Source organism: Haplochromis burtoni, unplaced genomic scaffold, assembly GCF_018398535.1.
Source record: "Haplochromis burtoni strain Fernald_Lab_line unplaced genomic scaffold, NCSU_Asbu1 Contig_55, whole genome shotgun sequence".
NCBI classification, from domain to species: domain Eukaryota; kingdom Metazoa; phylum Chordata; class Actinopteri; order Cichliformes; family Cichlidae; genus Haplochromis; species Haplochromis burtoni.
Genome location: NW_024582416.1, coordinates 1,490,994 through 1,503,183, shown reverse-complemented (window position 1 = coordinate 1,503,183; position 12,190 = coordinate 1,490,994).

Below are 12,190 nucleotides of genomic sequence, written 5' to 3'. Positions count from 1 at the left end.
GGACCCACCCCAGTATTTGCCAGCTGAGAGAGGCTGCCAGCAGCAGTAACACAACCAAAAACCTCAGCAGGAGGGGACCCTGTTATTCCAGTTAATGTACTTCTGTTTTTCATACATCATAGTTTAGGAAAGTTAATATTTTAAAACTGTAAATGCATTATTATCTTGACATGGAGCAGTTTTAGGCGATTAAACACTGGGGTGTTCCTTTCCTTTTACTGCAGTTTGCTGTATCCTTTGAGGTCCCATAAATCTCTCCAGCTATCCAGGGAGTGACATCACCTTTGGCTGCGAGAGCGCAGCCTACCCTCTTCCAGGCTTGAACCGGAGGAGGACAGGGACTGACTTCCTGACAGGAGATGATCCCAACATTTCTGTTCAGGTTTGAGCAGACCTTCAGTTTTTGTACACAACTGAGTGTTTCACTCAGAATTTCTGTTAGATTAAACTGTGTCCTGTGCCACTTTAACACCCCTTCATCCAGAAATCATCTAATCAAGAATACTAAAGAATATTTAAACTGATTTTGCACACTGGAAAACAACAAACACTGGATAATAATCACCAAAATGACTTTGTAAAAGATACCAGACCCTTTATTTCTGGAATACCGAATGATCCATGTGGCTTAAAAGGTAGGTTACAATAAAATACGCTTTTACATTGTTAACTGTTACCTGTTGTTTGACTATCATCTTGTCAAAGTATAATAGTTAACCAGAGAAGTATGAATTTAAACAGGAAAACTTGTGCTATCTCAATTTATCTGCAAAAATATAAAGTATTTAAGCTGCTTCAACCTGCATGCAGTTGTTGCACACTCTGCAAGCTGTTTTTTTACATCCCGCCTTTACACTGACTTAATGTCATTCATGTTGTTTCTGATCTCACAGTCTGTTATTTATGAATCCCCTGTTCTGCGAGGGGTCTGTGTACATTTTGATCCATAGATTTTTGGACAGTGAAACTTTTTTCCCCCTAATTTTACTTTTTTACAGAGGCAAAATTACAAAGAATGTGTCATTGTCCTAAAACATGTGGGCCTAACTGTACGTGCACAGGCAGGGATGAGTGCTCTCCCTACCTTAGGTTTTTCAGATATGGACATGGAAGTGTGAAAAGGTCCCCGAAAATAGGCATACCACAAAATATAAATTACTGCAGATGGAGAAACAGATCTATTTTTACTAAAGAGAGAAAAGCTGGCGTTGAGTCATATGTTCCATCATCCCTCAGTAAAGAGCCTCTGTTTGAAACAAAACTGGACTGAAAGCTGAGATGACACAGTAGCAACAAAATGTGCAGACCTTACTCACATGTGTTGCACCATCATTCACCTGCATTGACTTAAACTGCCAAGACACAAAATTGTCTTAGGGTCTATCAAAATACTTTCCATCCTATTTTCTCCCCCATCTCTTCATTTCTTTATCTTTTTAGTCCCATTTCTGTTCAGCCTTGTTCGAGACAGACAGACTCGCTCTGCTGCTGTCGCATCTCCCACAATACTTTCAGAGAAGTGAGTTCTCAGACAACAAGGTCTGTTAACTGTTCTCAGCTGGATGGCAAACCCATTTTAACTACACCATACATATTTTATTTCTATTTTTTTTTTAAATCTTCTTTGCAAAGATGAAGTCGATGAAAGGCCGTGTAGCCACGAGGAAGAAGAGGAAGAACTCTTTGATCATTTGGAGGAAGGCAGTGATGCTGCACAGCTGGCATCTGCAGATTACCTGCCATTAATTTAAGTCAGTTTAAAGGAGCAGCTGATGAGGAGGCTTCAGGAAAAAATGTCTCAACCAGCACATGGGATCAGCCAAAAAAAGAAATAAATAAAAATAAAAGACATGATGTTTGTCAGTCGTGCTTCATTTGATATGATGAATGACTAATTTGACAATGCCTCTGCATATAGTTGACTTTTTTACAATGATACATTAGAGCACAAGAGTAAATCACTTCTACGTTGTGGAGCTTTTTAAATTTGTCTGATCATATTTTACTGATCTGTAAGGAAAATCTGGGATGTTCTTTCACGGCAGGCAGATACTAGATCCAGGTCCTTCACTATACAGGAGAAGCTTTTGATTTGTCTTCTGGAGGACAGATTCAAATTAGAATCATCAACAGATAGAGAAGTCACCCCTAAAGTAAAGCTTCCATCATTTCCTCCTTCTTTCGCCACTCCACTCTTAAAACGGCGGAGTACATTTGTTCATCAAAAATAAAAAGGAGCGTGAGAGATGGAGGGAGAGAGGGTGTGACCATCCGCGGGGTCTCCGTCTGATTCTCTTCATCTCTCTCCACCTGAGTGCCCGTTAATCCTCCCCTCATCCCCCGACTCCCAGCTGGATACACCGGCTCCTTCTGAATGGCAAGCTGCATTAACGCCGAGGAACTTTCCCCTGCTTTCTGTTAGTAGAAGCTGATTGGAGATTACAGGCCTGCTGCAAAAACACAGCCCTCCATCTCATCTCAAATCACTTTCCACCCCATTTTCTCCTCCATCTCTTCATTTCTTTATCTTCTTAATCCTGGCTCTTCTCCTTTTCAATGTCATCAACTTTTTGCCTGTTACTACAAGTCTGCCCCCATTAATTGCGCTTTCTTGACAGCCGAATGACAAGAAAGATGAGTAAGAGGGAGCGAGGGGAAAAAGCTTCCCCTCCTGAGTGGAGCCAGAATGATGTCATGGGGGCATTTGTCCTCCTGGTGTGGAGGCTTCCCTTCCTCTGCTAATTACCTTGTACAAACTCGAATCTGATATGGCGGATATGAGGCCCAAATACAATTATTGTGGGCTAACAAAGAGATATTGAGATTCAGGGAATGAGGGAGAGACCGCAAGTGAGATAGAAGGAAAGGCACGAGCACGCACGCACACACACAAGCTTGAATACCCTCCCACACACAAACACAACCACTTGTCCTTCCCCTCCATTCCCTCAGATAGGCTAATGTTATTACGGGGGTAATTATCCTCATTAGTGCCAGCAGCTGTAGAGAGCCCATTGCTTGCTGTTCAAACTCCACCCCGAACATTTCTGTCTTCACATCCCTCTTGATAAATCCTAGATCTTATTTAGAGTTTGCATCCATCCTCTGCGTCCTAGTTGCAAAAAACAGACACGATCAGATATTTAAAAACCCGAGGTGCCTCCGTTTCCTAGCCTGTCCGGCCTCTTGTAGCAATGTGCGTTAGTTCAGCTCCACAGGAGGTTTGACAATAATGAAAAACTGTTTGTAGAGCAGCGAGGAAGCTGGTGTGATCACAAATTCAGCAATGTGACATTTGCAGTTTCAGAGTTTAACAGCAGAACAGTAGATGGCACTGTTTAGTCAAATAACCTCCTCAGTGGTTTTCTGTAGATATGCGTCCACATCTAGAAGTAGACGTGGTTTTCTCCTCTTATCTGTCTCGCACTTTTTCATGTTTTTCATCTTTCTAAACGAGCCTATCCATTAACTCTCGCGGTCCGTTTGATTATTGAAAACTATGGTGCATAGCAGAAAAAAAGAGCTTTTTATGCTGCTTGATGTTTATATGAAAATGATCCTCTTCCTTGATGCTCCGTGTGCATCTTTATACAGATTTTATAAGATCAACAGCTGAAACAGGCAGCTTTATGCACAGCATCCCCCTCACTCTGTGAGATTGGCTTTTGTTTTATTGCCAGAGGCTGGTGTGGACAGTAGGTAACCTGTATACTCCTAAGCCCCACATCAGGCGCTAAATGTCATGCATAGCCTGTTTTTATTGGCTGATATGGCCTGTTGTGCCCTTCTCCTTTTCCTGGAAGCCATTGTTAAAGAGCTAGTTGTTAATGCTGCTGACCAGATGGGCTCCTTCTCCCTGCAGGTCTGACTCAGGGTGTTTACCATGCACTGGGCTGTGGAAAACAGGTGAGACTACTGCTGCATTATCAACCAATCAGAAAGCAGCAGATGTCTAGCCTCTGCCAGTAAACCTTTATTTGGCATTTGGGGCCTCATAGGAGTGGGCTTGATAATAACACTGAATCAAAGTGAAATCTGGTTTATATGTCTTTGTACAAGGCTATTATGTGAAATGGCCACGCAGGGTATAAGTCCGCCCACGAGCCCGAGGTACTCGATATTTCTGCAGCAAGAAATTCGGGTTAAATAAAGAGTCTCTATATCTAATACATCAGATGCTAAACCAACCAGTTCATTTTCATTTTCTAAAGCTCAGACAAAACTTCCAGAAATGTTCCCTCGGCCGCTGTGTGACAAAATGTTTCCAGCATTAGCTGGGCAAACAGTGAACATTCCTTTCCCTTTCCAGTTCAGGCCATCTTGAATTACTGCAATTTGGTATCGTGGCAACAGCAAAGGTAAGGCCGGGTCAGGGATTGTTGAGGAACAGTCTTTTAATGCTTTGAATCAATCTGCCTTAATGGATGACCTGTGTCTGGCATGCATGTATGGATTAGTTTGGCTGGTGCACCTGTCCCTGTTCTGTCAACAGCAGCTCAGGTTACTGGCTACACATTGACCTGGCTGACACAACTTCCTGTGATTGACAATATGCTGGCCTTATTCACTGCTGGCCTCATAATATTAAGGTCACACGTATTTGAGACAACAATGTTTTTGGATAAAATCTAAATGGACAAAAACAAAAATATATAAATCACGATGGTATGAAGTGCGTCTCGCAGCAAAAAGGTTCTGGGTTTGGCTGGCTACGGCGTTTGTGTTTGGAGTTCCAGCCCTGCGCGACCCTCTAAAAGGGTAAGCGAGAACGGCTAATGGATGTTTGGGTGGATAATAAAAAGTAAACAGCAGATAACCCCCCTCATTATATAAAAATGCAGCCTAACACGTGCAGTGTATTTCCTAGCAAAGCTGGTCTCAGGTTGATTATGGAGTTAAGCTACCGGAGCGGCCCAGTGAAGCGAGGCTGCGGCTGGGCTTAACATCCATCCTAGAGCAGCTTGTGTCTCACACCAGGACTGAAGTGGGAGAAGAAAAAAAAAACAGCGGGATGAATATTTTCTGTCTGAACTTTGCTCCTGAGTACTGAGATTTAAAAATGAAATTAAAAAAGAAAAAAGTGAAAGCCATTTCCCTCTGATTTCCAGTCAGATATTGTGTATTATGCATATCTGTCTGGGGTCGGTGATATTTAGAGGAGAACTGGGAAATTGGAGCATCTGACAGGATATCAAATATATTCTCTTCACTCTGGCCATATTTTAGTCTCCTAATCAAGGCAGACACAGTATGTGCCCAGAGTTTCTGAGAGCACAATATTGGAAAAATCCTGATTCAGAATCCAAAAATGAAGAAGCTGTTCATTTCTAAGCATCCAATCAGCTCTATCTTACACTCTTGGTGTTCATATGTCTTGGAGGTAAATCCGGGGTGGTAATGTCACTCATTCTTTCAGTGGGTTAAACCCACTTTTTTCAAGCAGCTGGCACGACGGCCCTCATAGGGGCTTATATTTTTTGATGTGGCCTCCCTGCCCCTCTCTATTCACACTGATCGTTGCTGATGATGGATCCCCCCTGATGATGAACAATTAGCAGGCAACTGCTATGCTGCCCACAAAGCCGGATGGGTGATAGATGGGTAAAGTGATGGACTCGGGCGGTTGGTTGTCTGCTGGGGAAGAGGGGCTTTGTCCTGGATCTCTGACATCTTCTATCTTGTGATCCACACAACCCCCACCTTGCTTCTACCCACCATAGTTACCCCCACCAGCTGCCTGTGACCCCTCATCATAGCCCTGCCTCTGCTTGCCATGTGCTGGGAGTCAAAGGGTTCCCACCTATCGCTCATCAGAAAGGAACCCCACCATCTCGTGCCCCGTGCACTAAATCACAATCAATCGCTTGGCAGACAGAGATGGATTGGGACATCCGCGACCCTGTACCTTTCAGGGAGGCCCCCGCCCTCCACGGGGCTGCTGTCATGGACTAATAATAGAGGTGATTCTAGTAGGAGTGTGTGGGTCAAGTCTGCTGGCCCTGGAAGGAAGTTATCACAAAGCAATGGAGGGAAATTCTTTTCTCCTTACGAACAAGAGTCACAATGTCAAACAGCATGTCTGACAGAAGGCAGAGAAAGCTTTAACACTAAAAAATGACTTTATTTAAAATCAATCTAAATGTAATTCAGCGCACAGTTATGAGTGATAAATAGTGGGGGGGAAATATGGGGAAGCATTTTACGCTTTTCAAATACCTAAAAGAAAAGAGCGCATTTAATGGCTGTGTATGATAATGTGCTTTTGGCTGGGCCGAGTCGACGGCACTCTTACAGCATCCTTTGGAATTCTTGTTTCATTAGCACGAACATTTCAATAAAAGATACACGGATGCATCCATTTTATGGCATTCCCAGCTTGGACTTGTACACTCTTGCACACCATGTAGTGAACCCAGAACATATTTGTTATTTAAAAGCAACTGGAAGCAACTAAAATGTAGCATGTTGTTGACTGTTGATGCTAAAATTCAGTTGTAGTTCAAGTGAAGGTTTTACCGGAGTTTTAGATGTTTTGATTATAGTGAAAATGACTAAAAATATTTTTTGAATCTGATTTAAATGAACTAGGTGAGTCACAAAGGAACATAACAGAAATGTTTTTGTGCAGAGAAAACCTACACAAGCCATTAATGCATTAGCAAATTAATGCAAACTAGTAAAAATGTCCAGGAGAAAAATTTATTACAGAAGGACAAAAACCAGGCGATAGACTGTATATGAAAGATGGACCTAACTTCTGGGTCAGACAAGTGAAGTAAGTGGCTTAATCTACATTTGTTGTAATCTCCTGTAGTTGCAAAAATAAGTCCTTAGTGTAGAAGCTTACGGAAATTTAAACACTGGCCTCTTTGACGAGCGAACTCAATAAGCACATTCCTGATGACTCTATGGTCCAGTTGGTTCCGGCATGGCGTTGCTTCGGTTAATCATGGAACCCAGTTGTGTCCAAAAGAACCAAAAAGGATGGATGTGCCACTACTGCCAGTCACTAAGATATGAGTCAGCAGATCATAAAAGAAAAGCTAAAATGATGACATGAAAACAGTCACCTGTAGAGATAAAGAACAGAACTGTGTATTCCACATGGTGACTTTTTCAATATTTTCTTAATTTACTGTCAGAACAGGGCCCAGTTTTACAAAGCAGGGTTTCATCTTATCCAGATAACCTTTCTGGAGCAGGTTATGATACTGACCAATCAATTCTCTGGACCATAGCACCACCATTCCTGGAAGGTCGCTCTGATCTCTGTGTGCTGAGAGGAGAGACTAAAGTTTAGATGAGCTGAGCATCAGTAACACATATAGATGCTTAAACACAACTTTAATATTTGGTGTATTTGTTTGATGTGTTGGTTGGTTGTCTTTACAACAGATTTGTGATATTACCAGTAAGTGAATCCAGATGATGGAAAGATCATCTGGACTCTGCTAGGAAACAATGAGAGGAGGCTACCTGATTAGCAGACACCCAACATGATTAAAGGCTTACATACAGCATCTCTGTGCCACATACATACATACTAGCCTTTTGCACATTTGATTCATTCCTTTTTGTTTATCGTCATAATCAGAAAGCTGTCCATCTGCTTCCCCCTCTCTCCTTTCTCAAAGTAATAGTCTTGACATTCTGCCACAGATCATCACCAGCGTTCGAAGAGTTGCCGTCTACTGCTTTGTGATTTACTTGACAACAGACGGAGTGATTGCATCATTCGCACGCGCATCGACAACAAATATCATTCAGACATGTAAAAGTCCCCACAATGCCATAACACGATGATTGGGAGTGAAAGATCTTATTCTGCATTCAGTGCCAAGGACTCGAGGAGGATCATTCACATGTAGATGTGCCCTTCTGGAAGTGCCTCAGCTATACAATTTCCATTTAGATAAGGTGTATACACAAATAAAGAAAGGACATTGGGTTCTTCATTTGATTAACTAATCATAGTCTTTGTAATTCCACTCGGAGACCTTGAAGGGCAGTTCCGGGCTGTGCACCCTGATTAGCCAATGCATGATTGCTGCTGCTATGGCACAAATCAGTTCAAGTAACTCAGCTCCACAGACTGCACAGTTGCAGTGATTAAACAGGCGATTAAGACCTAGAGTTTCTGTCTATTTAATCCCTTTTCCCATTGTCTAAATAGATAGCCACAGTGTAGTCCCTGATCAGCAATAACAGAACACCACAAGAATTGGAGTGGGAGGTGATTAGGGTCTTTAAAGCTCCCTCGAGTGTGGATGCAGGTTGTTTGTGATTAGCTTGGACTTATAGGTACATTCTGTTCTTATTTCCTCTTGCCAGACCAGGGAATTCATTATCTCATTCTTAAGCTGGGAGAAAAAAAATTACATACACAGCCTCGGGACAGATGTGATACCTTTAAGTGAGAATGGAATAATCCATATTTGTAGCACAAGTGAGGAAGGCTCTGATCCTCGGCGTGTTGACAAACCAAACAAAACACTCCTCAACCTCACGACTCAAGCCTCGAAGTGCTTTAACCCTCTTCCCACTTCTCTGCTAGCCCTCTTCGTGCAGTGCAGTGGTGTGTCTGTATGATCTGAAGGCTGTATAGAAACTCTACAGTCCCTCTTCATGACTGATCTCTTTTGATAGAGCTCATTATGCAAACTGCTCCCAACTCCCGCCGCATAATTAGTGCTTAATTAATTTGAGTGAAATCTTTCATCTGTCTGTGTCCGGCCAGCTCCTTCCTTCCATTTACAACATGATATTAATTTCAGGGGGGGGGGGGGATGGTAGCCCAGCTGATGAAAAGGCTGATATAATTAATCAAGTACTGTATCTTTTTCCTTCATTTTTTGGAGGAATAATAAGTGTGACGAGTAGAGTCTGATTAACCCTATTATGCTCCCTAATTAGGGTGATCGTTTAATAATCAAGGAAGCAGCACAATTACAAGAGAATGCAAATTATGCAATCTAATGAAGAGTGTACCAATTCTGTGAATTCTTTGTTTGGAAAATTCCCAAATCAAATGTCAAGAAATGTACATGTGTTAAGGGTGGACTTGATAATTGAGCTCAAAATGTCTCCAAGACTTGTGCATTTGTTAGATTTTGATAAATCTCAGCGGAGAACTGTGAGAGCAGGAGACAAAGATATGTCATGATGACATAGCATTTATTATATTAATGAAAGATAAAGTGGTTTATACATTCATCTAAGGAGCGAAACACGTTTGATTTGGTGTAAAAAATCTGCCAATCACACGTGCAGAGTTACCTGCTGTGACGACCCCGGTGAATAAAGGAGCGGCTGAAAGTAGGTACGTTGTTAAAGTCAACGTGTGGCTGTAATACTCAAAGAAATGTCTGTGAAACAGGCTCACTAAACATAGACTACATGCTGCACTGAAGCCAGTGCACATGTGCCCTAAATCTGTATTTTTTCTGACTGCCAGCAGGGGGCGACTCCTGTTCCTTAAAAAAAATATGCATTGTATAGAAATCTATGAGGAAATGACCTTCTCGCTCCCTTAATTTATGACCTTATTAAACGCTTTCCTGTTGAATCGATGATCTCAATCTTTAGCTTTTTACAAGTCTGCATTGGGATTTCCTCAGTTTCATAGATCCACCGCTAAAAACAAAAAATCCAAGATGCTCCAGCATAAAGCTTCAAATCTGACTGGAGACATCACGGTGGCTACGTTCATCTTTTTCTGTAGCCTGCAATTTAAGTTGCTAGAGTAAGTGTTTGAAAAGAAAATCAATACCACTCTCGCTGATTTAAGTAAATATGAAGCAGCAGAAAAGCTGAAAGCAAGGGAAACAGCCAAACTCGCGATATCATGTTACAGGCTGTGGTTTTACCCTTATAACACTTACAACAAAAGGATACAAACAAAAGGATAAATGTACTTAAAAGGAGAGCGCTGTGCTTTACTAAGACAAGCCAGACATTTCCATTAGAAATGCAAAGATTTGGCCAATCGTTGTGTGGGACATGAGCAAATACATGAATTTCCAAAAAGTATTATGTATAATTTTAATTTTAAAAACCAATCAAAGCACGCACAGTGGAAAAATGGGTGTTTTATTGGCGCACTGAGAGCAGGATTTACACATTAAGTGTTTTACAGACCTCAGTGCTCTACGAGACAGCTGCTGCTGTAAACTCCAGGGGAGAAGTTCAGCACCACGGAGAGCAGCCAGTCTTCTCTTGAGTGATGACACCAGGTGGACAATCGCATTTAGAGCCATTGTTTAAAACCTAACTTTGTAAATAATTCAGGAAGCAGGCAGTTATGTTTTTAATAGAGATTTTCACACGGCCCTAATGCATCTTTAGATGAATGGATGATAATCAATAGATAACGGATATGGCCCATTAGGTCTGCCAGAGTCCATCTTTCATGCTCGTAGATGATACAGCTGCTGTCTACACTTTCATCAAGATAATGGCAACCTCATATATGGAGTCTATGAGGAATGGCCTTGGTTTCATTTCTCTTATAGAGTCATTATCAATATAATCTTCAGGGAGCCAGTGAGTTAGAGAGGATGAGCCTTTTTTTGTTGTCTACTTGTGTAATGTATTGACTACTAAGCTAAATGCCTGTCAGTGAGATCCTTTATACGCTGGCTGCTCTCGCTGCCGTGTGCGTACCTCCTCCACTTCTTTGTATCTGTGAGGTGCGTGAGTGCGTGTGGGTCTACATGAATGTACCTCAATTTGCTCCTCTTTACCCCCATAGTGCAGCTGTGCCTCAGAGAACTCTTGTAGAGTAATTGAATGAGCTGGGGCAGGGGTGGGGGGGGGACCTGTGGCAGTGAATGTGGTGCCCGCTGGCCTTATTATCTGTAATACGGCAGTCGCTCTGCCTGGGCTTTCTCATCCACTCATGAATACTGAAATGAATGTGATGGACGTCAGAGGTGAACGCAGAGGGGAGAAACGGGCTAGAGCCTGTTTTAATCAGCTCCCAGATAGAACAATCACTTTATCCACCTCCACCGCTCAGAGGTGAATTAGTGTTTAACATTCCAGGGCATGCTTTCTGACAGGGGACTCCACCCCAAACAACCAATGGACTGCAGAGATTACTGAGAGACACTCTGATGTTTTTGATGAGTAAATTAGAGCTAAACATGCCCCTGGGACTCCAGCAACTGATGCCTGATATGCAGAAAGACCTCCTTTTAATAACAGCCTCTTTACAAGGGGGGAAAAATCTGGTGTTGTCCCTTTGAAGCCTTTGTTCACATGTCTGATCATACGATGTTTGATATAAACACTAAAAGCATTCGTGGCGTTCTCGTTTATTCGCCTTGGATGTCATCATAATCCCCCTCTAAAGATGCACTGCGACTATATTCCAAAAAGACTGTTTTGCCAACTAGATCCACAGAACCTTTTTAGAAATGTCATTAAAGCCAGAAAACATCTGTCTGTGCTGTCATAAAGTCATCAGCATCACCGTCAAACGTACAGATGGCATCAGGGACATTCCCAGTCAGGTCCACCAGGTCCATTAGTCTTAAGCTCAGAGCTATACCACTTTATGGGCTTTTCACAGTAACCTGGTCTCATGGGCATCCATCCAAAGTACACTTTAAAGTCTAGACAGTGACCTCCGTGATGCACTCCTTGCTAAACAGCCAATTTCCCCATTGATCCTCTGGCTCTACTGTCTGACTTCTTTTCCACAAACCTTTTACTATTGTTGCTCTTTACAGGAGCAGTTTGACTCCTGCCTCGCAGGGACTTGTTGAATTCCCGCACATCGCCTACAGATGGTTTTCCAGGTCACATGGGACGCAAATTGTGAAAACAGCCACAATGATCTCTGGTCAGAGAGCAGGAAACTAAGGTGTTAGCTCGCATTAGAGATGTGACCGTCAAACAAAGTACTTCAAGCACTAAAATCCTTCAGTTTACAGTCAGTATCTGGAAACTGGAATACAAAAGGTGTTTTAGAACTGCAGTTATTTTTAAAAATACATTTATTTTCCCCACAGTGAGGGAAAACGCACGGATTAACTTAGAGCTGGAGACGACAAAAGCAAGAACACATTTCATCCGTTGGCTTGTTTCAAACACTCGAGGTCATCTTACACAACGCTAAACAACAAGAACACTATTAAAAGATAAAAATAACTGAGAAAGTAAAACATAACAGGATGATTACAGCTGA